Source organism: Silene latifolia, chromosome 3 (genome assembly GCF_048544455.1).
Source record: "Silene latifolia isolate original U9 population chromosome 3, ASM4854445v1, whole genome shotgun sequence".
Taxonomy (NCBI): domain Eukaryota; kingdom Viridiplantae; phylum Streptophyta; class Magnoliopsida; order Caryophyllales; family Caryophyllaceae; genus Silene; species Silene latifolia.
This window is the reverse complement of record NC_133528.1, coordinates 122,317,343-122,322,092: the sequence shown is the minus strand read 5'-3', so window position 1 is coordinate 122,322,092 and position 4,750 is coordinate 122,317,343. Positions and strand designations below refer to the sequence as shown.

The 4,750-nt window shown below is 37.3% G+C and overlaps 1 non-coding gene across 1 annotated transcript; it reads left to right on the top strand.

Annotated features, from left to right (window-relative positions):
• Positions 1 to 488: 488 nt before the first annotated feature.
• Positions 489 to 592, top strand: LOC141650104 (small nucleolar RNA R71). The gene has a single exon (XR_012546164.1). It is a non-coding gene; the product is annotated as a small nucleolar RNA R71 (small nucleolar RNA).
• The last annotated feature ends 4,158 nt before the right edge of the window (positions 593 to 4,750 follow it).

Sequence of the window (4,750 nt, the reverse complement as noted above, 5' to 3'; positions counted from 1 at the left end):
TGTGGATTTAGAACATTGGTGCTTTTGTAGGACAAATTTGGATGGCACTTTGTAGCGTCATTGTAAGTGTTGAAGAAAGGATTGAAATTTTGCCTAAAGCTTTGGTAGGCATTCACTTGCTCAATTGTACTCCTACACTCTTGTGCAACATGCCCCGCACCTCCACAACCTTCACACACAAAGATTTGTCTAGTGACATTGAATTGTTCATGAGATTGTGATGAACTTGATCCTCGATTGTCCATTTGTTGTTGGAGAAGAGCCACTTAAACTTTCTAAAGAGTTATGCTTTGATATTCTTCATTGGTCTTCAATGGGGGGCTACAAGAGTTGACATATTGAGAGTCATGTACCGCCATGTATTCAATGGTGAATGAGAAAGTTCCACATCAATTTGGTCGAACCTGCCATTGTTGGCGGAGTCCAAAACTCGGCGATACTCGGCACAACAACCATTATAGAATGTGATTGCAAGAAACCATGGATCCAACCCATGATGAGAGCATTGTCTTTGTATTTTATTATCTCTCCCATGCCTCAAACAAGCTTTCATTACCATTTTGACGGAATCCCGTGATTTGGCTTCTCAATTGTTGGGTATTTTCCGTTGGAAAATACTTTTGGTAGAATGCCAGAGCCAAGGTATCCCAATTGATAATCCCCATTGCGGTTCTATCAAGGCTATTGATCCACAACTTGGCTTTGTCGGTCAATGAAAAAGGGAAAAGTATCTCCCTTATTTGATCTTGTGTCACCCCTGCTTGCCTAATCATTGAGCAATAGTCACAAAAATTTGTAATGTGAAAATTGGTATCTTCCAACGGACCTCTACCAAATTGCTTTTTCTAGACAAGGCTTATAAAGGCCGGCTTGATCTCAAAATTCGCCGCATCAATTTGGGCAGTAGCAATACCACTAGGAAGCATAGCCGTGGTGGGCTTAGAGTGATCGGACAAATGAACCATCTTCTTGATTTTTGGTTGAGAAGTAGAAGCTTCCTCTTCTTCAAGAGCTTTGAGATATTCTATGTAAGTTGTTTGAATGCTTTCAAGTTCCGCAGGAGATGCGGCATTGATAATCTCCTTAAGGAAGCGCACCCGTCTACGTAAGGTTTTCTCGTGCTCAGGATCAACGGGAAGTAGTTCACTGATTCGAGAGGACCTGGGCATAAGACAACAACCTAGAAGAGATTGTAATTAACGGTCTCAAGGAACAAGTGCTCCTTAAGACAAAGCAAAACAAGTTAGAATTAAACTAATCACAAGAAATGAAACCGTGCACCCCGGCAACGGCGCCTAAATTTGATAGGCTTATCGCGCACCTAACAAAGATAATTACCCTAGGCTTAATTAACAAACAAATGAATATAGTTAGGGAAGTAGGAGTCGATCACAGTGAGATGGGTAATGTAATATGAATAACTATGAATAGAATTCTATCAAGGTCGGTCACGAATTATTTTAGTTTGATTAAAGTAATAACGATAAAACAATATGAGTTGTAAACAAATATGATTAAAGATTTAAGGAATGGGGTTACACATATGATTAGCATAAAGTGATGTCAAATTAGAAGAACATATGATCAATTGTTGTTTAGGTTTTAAGTAATTCCCCTCGGCCTATTACCTAACCATAGAACGATTACTAACGGGCTCTCGCACAAATTAGATCGGACTATTATAGCATGCTTTGCCTAATTCTAATCCCGACTTATCTCTTAGGAAAAGAATAACAAATTAATCAACGATTATGGGCAACAATCAAAGATTAACAATAAGAACAAGCATGTATATAAACAACAAATTTGACAATAGCGTTCTTCAATTTAACATATATAAAATGGTAATCAAACATGGCTTCCCCGCCCCTAGATTAGAATACTACTCATACATATTAACGATGAAATTAACAATGATTATGAATATAAGCATAAACATGATGGATAATAAAAATAATTAGAGATGAAATACAACAACAACAACAACAACAACAACAACAACAACAACAACAACAACAACAACAACAACAACAACAACAACAACAACAACAACAACAACAACAACAACAACAACAACAACAACAACAACAACAACAACAACAACAACAACAACAACAACAACAACAACAACAACAACAACAACAACAACAACAACAACAACAACAACAACAACAACAACAACAACAACAACAACAACAACAACAACAACAACAACAACAACAACAACAACAACAACAACAACAACAACAACAACAACAACAACAACAACAACAACAACAACAACAACAACAACAACAACAACAACAACAACAACAACAACAACAACAACAACAACAACAACAACAACAACAACAACAACAACAACAACAACAACAACAACAACAACAACAACAACAACAACAACAACAACAACAACAACAACAACAACAACAACAACAACAACAACAACAACAACAACAACAACAACAACAACAACAACAACAACAACAACAACAACAACAACAACAACAACAACAACAACAACATCATCAGAGCCTTAATCCCAAAATGATTTGGGGTCGGCTGACATGAATCATCCTTTAGAACCGTCCATGGGTGAACGCACACCTTAAAATGCGAATAGAAAAGGGAAAATGAAAAACAAAAGGGAGAGCGAAAATGTAATGGAAAGTCAAGGTAAACTTAGAGGTTTTAAAATCGAATTCCAGATTTCTTTTATAAAAACTTATAGTTTAAATCGAGAGAACAGATTAAAACGATTTTGAAAACCGAAATAGAATTAAGGATCCGGAATGTCTAAAAAGTAAACCAAGTAAAATATATAGGAAAGTGATTGGTAAAAAGGTGTAATAAAGGAGAGAAAAACAAATAATTTAATTGTTTTTAAATTAAATAAAAATACTAAATATGTCAAAAAAAACATCAAATACTAAAAATCTGACAGGGCAGTCGTATACCTATCAAAAATAACCAACTGGCTCTAACTAATATAGCTAGGGAAGTCGGGTCGATCTCCACAGGGAGATGGGAAAATGTCAACTTTGTCTAAGTTCGTCACGGTAACCAATTTGGGGGCGGGGGGGGGGGGGGGGGGTTTAATTGGGTTGTTCTAAACTAATGAGAATGAGAAAGAGAAAAAGGCAGAGAATAAAGATTAAACAGATAAAGGAAAAGCAGCTAAGACAGTCGGTTCACCATGATCATTCAGTCAAGCAATTTAGGTCTCAGGTCGATGCAAGTATGGTCAAAGGGGCAGTGAATATCTCCTTCCGGTCTCAATTCGCCCTAAAGCACAAATAGCTTAGCTTCCGCCCTCACTATGGTGCCCTAATGTTCGCTACGAGTCTCACCCCTTCCAACCTTCCGGTCCAGGTCAAGGTTTACCACGATTAAATGCCTAATTGCGTCGACTCAATTAGACAGAAACAATTAACAGCAGCGATTAACAACAAGGACTACACAAGCATTAACCTAATAACTCAATTACTCTCCCTTCATAATCATGGATCCCCTAGCCTTAGCAAAAGGGAATTAGCTACACATTACTATCGAATCAACAACAATAATATATAGATAATAAGAATTAAACATGATAATAATGAAAGCCGAGGGACTGAATACAACAATAATGAAAGCAATAAGAGAAAAGAAGAAGTCGAATAGCAATTATGATTACGAAATTAACAAGGAAAAATAATACCGATTACAAAATCCGAATCTGAGTAGCAAAGAGTAAAGAAGAGAGAAGCATTGAGTAAGATCAAGGAGTAGTAAGTGTGGAAGAGTTACGCAGTCTACTTCTATTAGTAGCATACGGATATCTCCCCCTTAAACCTAATCCAAAGCCTAATTACAAAGGCTCATACGAAAATAGGCGGAAAAAATACAAATACAAAGAAAACCACTCGATCGAGTGGAATAAAACCGCTCAATCGAGTAAACTAAGCAAAATTCCCTTCGATCGAGTAGAAATACTACTTGATCGAGTAGCTCCTTATTGTGGCCTGCTCGATCGAGTAAATAAACAACTCGATCGAGTAATCTTCATGGTATAAAGCATTCGATCAACTAGATAAGTGGTTGATCGAGCTATATTAGCACACGAGACACTTCGACACCTTCCGAAATCAGCTCGCTCGTCTTCAAAGTAATAGATTCCAAGCTTCGGCTTCTTGTTCTCCATAAATGCATACAAATGGGACGGGTTTAGGCTTGATTTATCTTCTCTTCGGTCTATTCCTGCAATTTACACAAGACGAACCAAAGTAGACTATTCGGGGGTATTTGTAGCTAGATGTTACATAAAATAGTACAAAAATGCGTGTAAAAATGATGTGAAAACCTTATATAAAATACACGCATCAATTCTCCCAAAACCAAACCTTTGCTTGTCCCCAAACAAACTATGAATGCAACTAAGAACAAACAGTGGAACAGGACCACCGCATCAGCTACAAATCATCCACCAAAACCAGTTTAATGCAACAACTAACAAAGTGGCAAGTGATAAATGCAAACGAGTTAAATCAATGTTTCAAACTTACTGAACCGTCGACCTTGCAAGACTCAAAGAAATCGGACTCTCACGGGTCGCTCATCACTCAAATTTAGGCACAGGGTGAGTATATATGTGAGAGATAGAAAGAAGTAAAGACACTCACCTAACTCGACCTATAATAACATGCATGCAATTAACATGAATAAAGTCTCTACAACCGTACATATGCATTCCAATCAAACTAATGACCAA